The following is a 12,987-nucleotide window of genomic DNA, read 5'->3' on the forward strand; positions in this document are numbered from 1 at the left end:
AGTTATGTTGGTGCTCTTAAAGTGTTGTTTGCAGGGACTTTGAAAATACATTTCTTCCTCTTTGTATCAGGTGCATCTTCCATCTGGACCCACAATCCTGAGATTTTCTAGGAGAAGTTTCCTATAGCAGAATGTAGACAAGTACTGCAGTAAGTGCTCTTTGGATAAAGAGGTGCATCTGCAGGTAATGCTGATAATGAAATGTGTTTTGGAGGTGCATTTTTCCAGTTTCTAAATCACCCCAGGTCTACAGCCTAAGGCTAAGCTACAAACTACGGGCATTGGAATGGGATGGACAAGAACGGCCATTGTCCCAACAACTTTAATGTTTAAAAGTGTGCCCTGAGTGGTGTGTGCCCTGTATTACCCTGGTGTTTCAGAGGTGGATCTCTTAGAAGTGCATGCAGTGCGGTTTTACTGTGCACTGTATGGATATGATATAAAAAAAAACAACAGTTGGAAACATCCAAATGCATACATTGCTACCCTCCTGGAATTCGCAGGATGCTCCCAATTTTTCTGGTAACCCTCTGCACCCCCGGAAGGGTAGGCACTTCTCCCGCATCCTGTCCACTTCCTAGTGTAGTAGGCAGAATAGGGAGACTATTAGTGGCGATCATCGGGTTCGGGCGTTGGGGTGGGGCCTAATGATGGGATTCTATTTAAAATATGCGATATCGCGTTGAATTTCCGCAAGGGGACGTTGCTTAATGACGCTATTTTGGCCGTCCCCGTCCCCAACTCCGCCCACCTGCTTCTCCTCCCTGGGGAGGAAAAATCAGGGGTGTAGCGAGGGTGGTTCCAGTGGAGCACGTGCTCCGGGCACCAAAATGGACAGAGGGTACCATCCAAGGTTCTGGAATTCAAGGGGCACTGCACAGTATGATGGCGACCTGTTAGTTTGATCTCGGTTTGTCTGCTCTATATCCTAAATAAGTTATGAATCTGAGATCCTTTTCTACATTTCATGCTCCCTTAAGCTGCCCAGATTGTCTCCCCTCCGGCCCCCCCTCCTCTGTGAGCATCTTCTGTCACCCCCCTTTCCTGCAAGATTGATTACATTCACTTTTCACCTCTTTAATTCCCACCCTTCTCTACCCTGTGATTGACTCCATGCCCCTGTCCACTCCTTTCTTATTGGCTTGTCACCACTCTTCTCCTCATCATTTCTCATTGGCTTCTGTCACTGGCCCTCTCTGATCGACCCTTTGCCCATCCCCTCTCCTTTCATATTGGCCTCTGGGCTTGATTCAGAGGCGCTCGCAAAAAGCAAGCGCTCGCTCTGAATCAGGGCGGGCGCTGTTTTTTTTAGTTGCGGCCTCCTGGCCGCTCGCATAGCTGTGGGTGACCAAGACCATCGCGACCATCGGGCTTGCGACGAGACCCTTGTGGTAGGGTCTCATGGCCGCAAGCCCCAGAGAGCTTCTGGCTCTAATAGAGCCGGAAGCTCTTCACTGACATCACTGGTGATGTCAGTGGGGCCGCCCACAAACAGCAGGCATTCGCGTGGGAACGCCTCCGTTATTTGAAGCCACCCCCTGGATCAACATCGACAGCCGCCCCTTTTGTAGTGAGCCACGGAGCGAGTGCTTTTTGCGCTCGCTATGGAGCTCGCGCACGCCGCGCGTGCACACTAGGCCACCATCGACCCGCTTTGCGAGCGCTATGCGCTTGCGAGCGGGTCGGAATCAGGCGCTCTGTCACCTCCCCTCTCTGGTCAGCACTTTCTGCTCCCCTTTCCTCTTTGATCCCCTCCCTCCTTCTCTCCTCATTCATTCATTCATTCATTCATTCATTCTTTCATTGTGCTTCAATGGACTTAATAGTGACACATCTGAGGTAAAATCCTAACTTCAATTATAAGGTATGAGTTTGGAAAAAAGTAACTGCTTTGCAATTTAAAGTAATGGAGGTTTTCCCAGGTATGATCACACAGTGTTATTTGAAAGGTCTTTTAAAAAATATTAGGACACCTGAAATAATAATAATGGTGGTAGACAGAACATGACATGATTAATAGTACTCACATTAATATAGATGCAATGTATATTTGTGAAGTAGGAGCATAGCTGAGAAGGGAGCTTCCCATAGGTGTTCCCACTTCATTGAAAGCTGCTTGGGGCAGTAATTGCAGTAATAGGCTGTGAATCCTGTGGAATCTCACTGTAGCATATGTACTCTGGGCCTGATTCAGACCCGCTCGCGAGCACTGAGCGCTCGCAAGCGGGTCGATGTTGGCCCAGTGCGCATGTGCATGACGGAGCCGGCTTCGTCGTGCGCATGCGCGAGACCCGGATAGCGACGGGAAAGCCGTCGCTCCGGGTCTCATACCAAAGGGGGCGTGCTGTCGATAGTGAGTGACAGCACGCCCCCTTTGGTGGGCGTGCCGGGGGCATGGCTGCCCAGACGGAGGCGTTCCCATGGGAACGCCTACCGTCTAGGGCCGGCCCCACTGACATCACAAGTGATGTTAGTGGGAGTGCTTTCGGCTCTGATAGAGCCGAAAGCACTCCAGGGCTTGCGGCAACGAGACCCTACCACAAGAGTCTCGTCGCAAGCCCAATGGTCGCAATGGTCTTGACCATTGCGACCATCTTCCTGGCTGCTCGCTATAGCTGTGGGTGGTCACCCACAGCTATACGAGCGGCCAGGAGGCCGCTCTAAAAATGAAGAAGGACGGCCCTGATTCAGAGCGAGCGCTCTTTCAGACCGTCCGACTCTGAATCAGGGCCTCTGTCAGTTTTAGTTAAATGATCAGAATATATAATACAATCTTCTCTATTGACTAATAACAATGAGTTAAAGGAGATAAAAGTCAGATCCTAGATGCTATACATAAATAAAGCAGTGCCAAAGCAGCTACCCCTTAATGTCAGATCACTGAAGCATTCTATTCCCCCAATGGGACCTCAACGCCCAGCGTGACACTGCCACTGTTTGCTGTTTTTCTCTTCACTTTAGTAATCCCCCGCAGGCTGGCCATACCCACTGGCACAATTCAGTACAGGGGTGGGAGCTATGACATGCACTTTCTCCAGGCACCATGATTCCACGCTACTCCTCTGGGAAATATACATTGTCGGCAAGTATGTCCAAATGTCTCAGTGATGTCACTGGTTTCTAGCAAATCAAGATGCAGCAATCTAATTACTATTTGTTCAAGGCTCCAAATAGCTGCCTAGAGTGGGCCTCATTTGCAATGCACAAAAAGACCGCGGCGCTGTGCAAACTCTTGTTTGGTGGCCTTGTACACCTCAATATCCGTACATATGCCTTAACTTCCACCAGAGCATACGTCTCTACTTGACAGTGGGCCTGATTCAGAGATGGACACGAGGACAATTTTTTACGCAGAGTGTGGGAGTGTTTGCCATTGCGCATTCGAATAAGCCGCACTGGGCAGTTCTGCGATTGTCTTGCGATTCCGCACACACAGAGAACCCATTTGCAAAGTGAGTGACAGGTAGTCAGCGTTTGGGGGCGTGGTCATAAAAACGCAAAAGTACCTTACCGTTTAAACGCCGTTACTTGGGCGTGCATATATTAGCCATTGTGATTACATACGCCGCATGAGAGCCCTCTGCGTGTTGGGAGAGCTGCAGAGTCTGCGTCTGGTCAGACCTGCCGCAAAGGGCAAGTTGGCTGCGCGATGTGCGTCGATGTTATCGATATTTATGCAGGTAAGCGACATTGTACGCAGATGAGAAGACAGCAGTGGCAATCCCTATGCTCGGGTGATCTTTGGAACCATTAGCATATTTTCGCAGCTGCAATCGCATTAGCGTACATCTCTGTATAAGGCCCAGTGTAATAACTACTTGCCTACTCTGAGTTTCAGAGAATTGTCCCAGAGACTCGGATAAGGATCTCCTGCCGCATCATGGCGAATTGCGGTAATGACAAGTAGGGGGCAGGACTAAGATGATCCCTCCTGCAGTTACCACTTGACCTACCATAGGGACATTTCCTGCGTTACAAGAATGATGAATGGGGCTGACACTTAATTTATCTAAAATTAGGTGAAACTTTTATTTTTCACCTGCTTTTGTATGAATTAAGTGATGATGAATAGACTCCTGTGTCTTAAGATGCAGTTGCACTAACACAGGCGGCCATGATCAGACGGATAATCTGCGCCTCCATAGAACAGTGCGACCAATGGTGCGACCGATGTTTTATCTCAATGCGCACAGCGGCAGAGTTAACGCTGCAGCCAGTGGGCGCCTCTGTACGAATACCGTACGCTGCTGCATTAGCATAAAGACGCAGTCGCTCTGCGGCATAAAACGCAGTCATGGCACCTCTGTATCACGCTCTAGGTTATATCCTATACTTTTAATTGGACATATTTATTTTCTTCCATTTGCACTTTGGCAGTGACACAAGTTTCTGGCAGCACTTTGGCCAATGTAGACAAAAAGCTTAAATAGGTCCAAAAGTTCAATATGTAATGATGACGGCCCTGGCGTCCCCGTACTCTTGTGATTAATCAAAGCCATAAATTACTCTAAACCCAGCATTATTTTAGTACAAAAGTTGAATGTAATAAAATAAACAGACCATTCGTTTGTTTGTCTCCCTCCCCAGCCGCAGAACGTTACACAGCGCCGTCAGCTCCCTGTAGCTGAATAATATCAGCTGGATTGTTCCCCAGCTCCTTAGTGTGTGGACTGCCAGAACTTTATCACTCCATCATACCCACATGTTGTACAGCAAGAGGTCTGCAGTTCATTTTCTATCATTGTTTCCTTATTTTACAGTCAAAAACATGTAGGGAGACATCGTATTACACACAATGACCGGTTTTGTTACTTGGGCTTAGGAAAGGTTGTACAGAAGAACTGGGCAGCAATAGAGTCACAGAGAACTGCAGGGATGTCTTAAGGTGCCCACACACTAGGCGATATTTTACACGATCAGCCTGATTCCGACGCCTCGGGACGACAGATCGTGTAAAATATGTCCTAATTGTGAGTCTCCACTCACTATTACGATGCCGATGCGCGTCCCCGCTACTCGTACATCGCATCATCAGATCTTGCCTGCTGCAGGCAAGATCTGAAAATCTCAGACACGATGCACTGGAATAGTATAGGATGCACGATAGATCGTGGGTCAATTTGGATAGTTTTTACACCAAATCGTGCCCACGACTGCCGGGGAGCTGCTGGGGGAGAATCGGACACAATATTGCATCGTCACAAGATCGCCTAGTGTGTGGGCACCATTACTCTTCAACACAACATGGGCTGTGCCAAACTAACGGCTTTCTGTACCCAATGAGCAGTTGTTACTGTGTAACACGTGTGTGCTGTTGTTTTCGTGTGTACATGCACGTGTGTATGCAACTGTAAATGTGGGCCAGGTGTGCTGGCTAGTTCTTTGTTTGTATTTCAGGCAAATCACGTTTTTTGCAGATATAATAAAAAACATCATGTGTCTCTTGTAACATTGCACGTGCAAACACAAGAATTGCTATGTCAACATTCTAACGTGGGCAGGGCCGCCATCAGAGGGGGATTGCTGGGCCTGTAGTCCCAGGCCCGGAGAGAGAGGGGCCCCGGGTGGCAGGGGTGTAGCTTGTAGCGGCAGCCAGGGAGAAGATACGGTTCTGGCAGCATTCCAAATAAGGCACCAGCCGTAAGCCAATCACAGCTCGCGGAATGGCAGCCAATCACAGTAGTTTTCTCTCCTATATTGCTGTATTTGTATAGTTTCATATATTACGATAGATTGTCATGTTATAATAACAACCTCCCCAACAGCCCACAATTTTGTATGGCATCCCTGAACGTGGCATCTGACTTTGGTTATAGTGTTTTGTACATAAGTGGGAATATTATTTTTGTAAATCCTTCCTAGATCATTCTGTTATGGCAATCATTGTGAAATAAATATCTTATAACGCTGTGAGACTTGTTTCAGAATGTAAAACAAGAAGTTGCAGAATCAACTTTACCTGAATATTTCAGGGTCCTAAGCCACTGACCATTGTCTGTAATGCCATGCAGTAGCGGGCTGGGCCGGGGGGCAGGGTGCCATGTGCCCCCCGGGCCGCAGCGTCATGCGGGCCGCGGGCCACGGGCAGTCTGTGTCACTGTGACACACTGCACCGCGTGTGTATCGCTGACCGGACGGAGTTCGGTCAGCGCTACACAAGTGACAAACACACAGCCGCTGGCTCCGGCAGCTGTGTGTTTGTTTTGATCAGCAGCCAATGAGAGTCTGTCAGACTCTCATTAGCTGCTGCTGCGCCCACTGCAGGAGCCGCTCCATCTTCCGGCTCCTGCAGTGGGCAATGGGAGAGGCGTCATAACGTCATATGACGTCTCTCCCATAATGCAGAGCGGCCCGGCCCGGGAAGGACAGACGGAGGAGCGGATGGCGACGGCGGGAGCAGGGATTCAGGTAAGTGTTTTTTTTTTTTCTACGTGTGTCTACTGGGGAGGGGGGGCTGGCACTACAAGGGAGAGACCACTACTGGAGGCACTGCAAGGGGGGGACTACTACTACTGAGGGCACTACAAAGGGGGAACCACTACTGGGGGGCACGACAAGAGGGAGGGACTACTACTGGGGGCACTACAAAGGGGGAACCACTACGGGGGGCACTACAAGAGGGAGGGACTACTACTGGGGGCACTACAAGAGGGAGACCACTACTGGGGGTACTACAAAGGGGAGATCACTACTGGGGGCACTACAGGGGGGGACCACTACTCTAACTTATAACTGGGGGCACTTCAAGGGGGGACTACAACTGGGGGGGACTACTACTGGGGGCACTACAAGGGGGGTACTACTACTTCAAGGGGGGACTACTACTGGGGCACTACAAGGGGGGACTACTACTACTATGGGCACTACAAGGAGAGAATTAAACTACTAGGGGCACTGCATAGGGGGAGGGGACTACTACTAGGGGCACTACATAGGGGGGAGGGGACTACCACTGGGTGCACAGCATCGAGGGACCACTGCTGGGGGCTGGGGGCTCTATAAAAAGGGCAATACTGGTGGTATTGCATAGAGGGGAGACTACAACTGGGGCCACTATTTAAGGGGCACTGCATAAGGGTTACCACTATTGGGTGCACTGCATGGGGTGTGGACTGCTACTGGGGGCACTATATAAGGAGCACTGCATAGGGGGTACCACTACTGGGGGCACTATATAAAGGGCTTACTACTGGGGGCACAAGGGGCACTGCACAGGGGGGACCACTACTGGGGGCACTGTATAAGGGTCACTGCATAGGAGGGATCACTACTGGGGGCACTACTGGAGGCCTGCATAAGGGGGTCCTCTCCTGGGACACAGGGGGGCACTGCATATGGGCACCACGACGGGGCTGTCCCTAATCTTTATTTTTACTTTACATTAATCCCATATGGACCCGCCTCCTCCCTGGAACACTTGAAAGGGGGGGGGTGCCGTAGCACGCACGTTCTTCGGGCACCCTGGCTACACGATACTCCTCTGCCAGGGCCGCCTGCATGCATTTGCTCCCCAGGCTAAAAGTTGCCAGCCAGCCCCTGATGCCATGACACCGTGCGTTAAAGAATGCTTGCACCTGGAGCTGGGTGAGGTGATTGTTAGCGGACACGCTATTAACCCCCATGTTTTAATTTGTGGGTGGAGCCAGAGTGAGCTGAAATCTGTAGTGGTCACATGATCAAAAGTCTGCATTCAACTAGGCGATGCTTGATTGGTGTTAGGACCAGCCAGACACCTGTACAGGTTGCCTAGGAGACACAGGGGTCTATTTACTAAGCAGTGTTAGGAGACAGAGTGAAAAGTGATAAGGTGCCAGCCAATCAGCTCCTAACTGACATCTCACAGGCTGTGGTTGAAAAATGACAGTTGGGAGCTGATTGGCTGGCACCTTATCACCTTTCACTCTGTCTAATAACAATCAGGGCCGGATTTTCTGCTATCAATACTAGGCGCTCGCCTAGGGCCTGGCGGGACCCAAGGGGCCCGTGGACGGGCCCCTTTGCCTGAAGAAATCCCGATTATAGCACTCCCAGAGGAGCACTGCGCGAGACTCTCTGGGAGTGGAGGCGGGACCACGTGACATCATGACGTCACGCGGTCCCGCCTCCACTCCCAGAGAGTCCCGCGCGGCTGTCAGTGCTCTCTGGGAGAGAGAGTTTGTTGTGTGTCCGCGGCCGCTAGCCGCCGCGCGCGACATGAGGGAAGGTTGTGCGGGACCCGCCGCCCTGTCCCTCATCCAGCTAGCCCCGCCGTGACCCGCCCCAGCAGCCAGGCTTCCAGGCACTCCACCGCCCACCAGCAGCAGTGCTGCACCCAAGGCCAGGCAGGTAGGGACCTGTATTACCCTGATAAGCTGCCATATACACACTAATAAATATATATATATATATATATATATATATGTATATGTATGTATATATATGTATGTATGTATGTATATATATATATATATGTATGTATGTATATATATGTATATATATGTATATATTAGGGGTGAGCGGGTTCGGATTTCTGAAATCCGAACCCCCTCGAGCCCCCCCAATCAGAGTCCGATCCGAGTCAGGCTCGACTTTTCCCGCCTGACTCTGATCTGAAATCGAGGCAAAACGTCATCATCCCGCCTTCCGAGTCTCGCGGGTTTTGGATCCTATATAAGGTACCCGCGTCGGCGCCATTTTCTCACTCGGCTGTGGACAGTAAAGAGGGAGGGTGGGAGTTAGGGCTGGCTGGGCTGTGTAGTGTAGTGTAGTGTAGTGCTGCTGTTGTCCACTACTTCAAAGTCCATAGGGGCTGGCTGTGTTGTGCTGTGCTGCTGTTGTTAATAGGGGCTGTGTCCACTACTTCAAAGTCCATAGGGGCTGGCTGGACTGTGTTGTGCAGTCAGTTCTCCATAGGGGCTGTGTCCACTCCAAAGTCCTGTGCAATGTCCCAGTCCTAAAGGGGTGCTGTAGTGTTGTCCAGGGGGTGCTCTGTCCATCAGGGGTGCTCCCCCCAAGTGCTAAAAAAATAATATATTTTCTGTGTTTGTGAACTGTGTGCGCAGTAGCCGCACGTGCATCAACAAAGTAGTGCCAAGCGTGCGCCTGTGTCATAAGTAAAGGGCCGGCTGGCTTGACCGTTAAAGGGTGCTGTAACCCCCAAAGTACACTCCAGTCCAAACCCCCAAAAAAATTATTTTCTGTGTTTGTGAATTGTGTGCGCAGTAGCCGCACGTGCATCAACAAAGTAGTGCCAAGCGTGCGCCTGTGTCATAAGTAAAGGGCCGGCTGGCTTGACCGTTAAAGGGTGCTGTAACCCCCAAAGTAAACTCCAGTCCAAACCAAAAAAAAAATTATTTTCTGTGTTTGTGAATTGTGTGCGCAGTAGCCGCTCGTGCATCAACAAAGTAGTGCCAAGCGTGCGCCTGTGTCATAAGTAAAGGGCCGGCTGGCTTGACCGTTAAAGGGTGCTGTAACCCCCAAAGTACACTCCAGTCCAAACCAAAAAAAAAATTATTTTCTGTGTTTGTGAATTGTGTGCGCAGTAGCCGCACGTGCGTCAACAAAGTAGTGCCAAGCGTGCGCCTGTGTCATAAGTAAAGGGCCGGCTGGCTTGACCGTTAAAGGGTGCTGTAACCCCCAAAGTACACTCCAAACCAAATAACAAAATATTTTTTCTGTGTTTGTGAATTGTGTGCGCAGTAGACGCACGTGCATCAACAAAGTGGTGCTAAGCGTGCGCCTAAGTTATAAGTAAAGGGCCGGCTGGCTTGACCGTTAAAGGGTGCTGTAACCCCAAAGTACACTCCAGTCCAAACCAAAAAAAAAATAATTTTCTGTGTTTGTGAATTGTGTGCGCAGTAGCCGCACGTGCATCAACAAAGTAGTGCCAAGCGTGCGCCTGTGTCATAAGTAAAGGGCCGGCTGGCTTGACCGTTAAAGGGTGCTGTAACCCCCAAAGTACACTCCAGTCCAAACCAAAAAAAAAAATTATTTTCTGTGTTTGTGAATTGTGTGCGCAGTAGCCGCACGTGCATCAACAAAGTAGTGCCAAGCGTGCGCCTGTGTCATAAGTAAAGGGCCAGCTGGCTTGACCGTTAAAGGGTGCTGTAACCCCCAAAGTACACTCCAGTCCAAACCCCCAAAAAATTATTTTCTGTGTTTGTGAATTGTGTGCGCAGTAGCCGCACGTGCATCAACAAAGTAGTGCCAAGCGTGCGCCTGTGTCATAAGTAAAGGGCCGGCTGGCTTGACCGTTAAAGGGTGCTGTAACCCCCAAAGTACACTCCAAACCAAATAACAAAATATTTTTTCTGTGTTTGTGAATTGTGTGCGCAGTAGCCGCACGTGCATCAACAAAGTAGTGCCAAGCGTGCGCCTGTGTCATAAGTAAAGGGCCGGCTGGCTTGACCGTTAAGGGTGCTGTAACCCCCAAAGTACACTCCAGTCCAAACCAAAAAAAAAATTATTTTCTGTGTTTGTGAATTGTGTGCGCAGTAGCCGCACGTGCATCAACAAAGTAGTGCCAAGCGTGCGCCTGTGTCATAAGTAAAGGGCCGGCTGGCTTGACCGTTAAAGGGTGCTGTAACTCCCAAAGTACACTCCAGTCCAAACCAAAAAAAAAATAATTTTCTGTGTTTGTGAATTGTGTGCGCAGTAGCCGCACGTGCATCAACAAAGTAGTGCCAAGCGTGCGCCTGTGTCATAAGTAAAGGGCCGGCTGGCTTGACCGTTAAAGGGTGCTGTAACCCCCAAAGTACACTCCAGTCCAAACCCCCCAAAAAATTATTTTCTGTGTTTGTGAATTGTGTGCGCAGTAGCCGCACGTGCATCAACAAAGTAGTGCCAAGCGTGCGCCTGTGTCATAAGTAAAGGGCCGGGTGGCTTGACCGTTAAAGGGTGCTGTAACCCCCAAAGTACACTCCAAACCAAATAACAAAATATTTTTTCTGTGTTTGTGAATTGTGTGCGCAGTAGACTCACGTGCATCAACAAAGTAGTGCCAAGCGTGCGCCTGTGTTATAAGTAAAGGGCCGGCTGGCTTGACCGTTAAAGGGTGCTGTAACCCCCAAAGTACACTCCAGTCCAAACCAAACAAAAAATTAATTTCTGTGTTTGTGAATTGTGTGCGCAGTAGCCGCACGTGCATCAACAAAAGAGCAGCGCCAAGCGTGCGCCTGTGTCCCATAAGTAAAGAGCCGGCTTGCTCATTTCTTAAAGGCTGGTGTAACCCACAAAGTGCACTACTCTCCAGCAAAAATAAAAAAATATTTTCTGTGTTTAGCCGCACGTATATATCAAATCGATATAACATAAATGGAGGACCAAACTTTCTCCGATAAAAATAAAATAGAGAAAGATCAAGAACCACTTCCTCCTAGTGCTGAAGCTGCTGCCACTAGTCATGACATAGACGATAACATGCCATCAACGTCGTCTGCCAAGGCCGATGCCCAATGTCATAATAGAGGGCACATACAATCCCAAATGACAAAGTTCAGGAAAATGACCTTGAAAAAAACATTTAAATCAGCTGAAGAGAAACGTAAACTTGCCAATATGCCATTTACGACACGGAGTGGCAAGGAACGGCTAAGGTCGATCCTTAGTATGTTCATGACTAGTGGTTCAGCTTCACATGATGATGGAAGCCCTCCTCCCACTAAAAAAATCAAAAGAGTTAAGCTGGCAAAAGCACAGCGAAGAACTGTGCTTTCTAAGAAGATATCACAAATCCCCAAGGAGAGTCCAAGTGTGGTGGTGGTTGCGATGCCTGACCTTCCCAGCACTGGACGGGAAGAGGTGGCTCTTTCCACCATTTGCATGCCCCCTGCAAGTGCTGAAAGGAGCACCCACAGTCCACTTGCTGATATGCCAATTGAAGATGTCACTGTTGAAGTACAACAGGATGAGGATACTGGTGTAGCTGGCGCTGAGGAGGAAGTTGGCGAGGAGGATTCTGATAGTGATGTGGTTTGTTTAAATCAGGCTCCGGGGGAGACAGTTGTTGTCCGTGGGATGAAAAAGCCCATCACGGTCATGCCTGGGCAGAAGACCAAACATTCCACCTCTTTGGTCTGGCAATATTTCTATCCAAATCCGGACAACAGCTGTCTTGCCATATGTACCATATGTAAAGGTGAAATAAGTAGGGGTAGGGACGTCAACCACCTAGGAACATCCTCCCTTATACGGCACCTGCAGCGCGTTCATAAAAAGTTACTGTCAAGTTCAGAAACTTTGGCTAAGACCGTAAGCAGTCCAGGGACACCTAAATCCCGTTGTCCTGTTTCGGTTTTGGATCTGGATCTTTCTTCGTGTTTTGGATCTGGATTGGTTTTGCCAAAACCACCCTTCCGTGTTTTGGGTTCTGGGTTTTGTGTTTTGGATCTGTATTTTTTTTAAAAAAAGCATAAAAACAGCTAAAATCACAGAATTTGTAGGTTTTTCTGCTCCTATGCTATTATTAACCTCAATAACCTTAATTTCCACTCATTTCCAGTCTATTCTGAACACCTCACACCTCACAATAGTGTTTTTATGTCCAAAAGGTTGCACCGAGGTAGCTGGATGACTATGCTAAGCGACACGAGTGGGCGGCACAAACACGTGACCCATCTAGGAGTGACACTGCAGTGGCAGACAGGATGGCAGTTAGAAAAACTAGGCCCCAAACTGTACATAATGCAAAGAAAAAAAAGAGGTGCAAGATGGAATTGTCCTTGGGCCCTCCCACCCACCCTTATGTTGTATAAACAGGACATGCACACTTTAACAAATCAATCATTTCAGCGCCAGGGTCTGCCACACAACTGTGGCTGAAATGATTGGTTCGTTTGGGCCCCCACAAAACAAGCTGGCAATTAATGTGTCCCTGCACAAACTGGCTCTACGGAGGCAAGATGTCATCCTCATCCTCCTCATCCACCGATTCCTCACCCTCTTCAGTGTGTACATCCTCATCCTCACAAAGTATTAACTCGTCCCCACTTGAATCCACCACCACAGGTC

This window comes from Taudactylus pleione, unplaced genomic scaffold, assembly GCF_031769625.1.
Source record: "Taudactylus pleione unplaced genomic scaffold, aTauple2 ptg001086l, whole genome shotgun sequence".
Taxonomy (NCBI): Eukaryota; Metazoa; Chordata; class Amphibia; order Anura; family Myobatrachidae; genus Taudactylus; species Taudactylus pleione.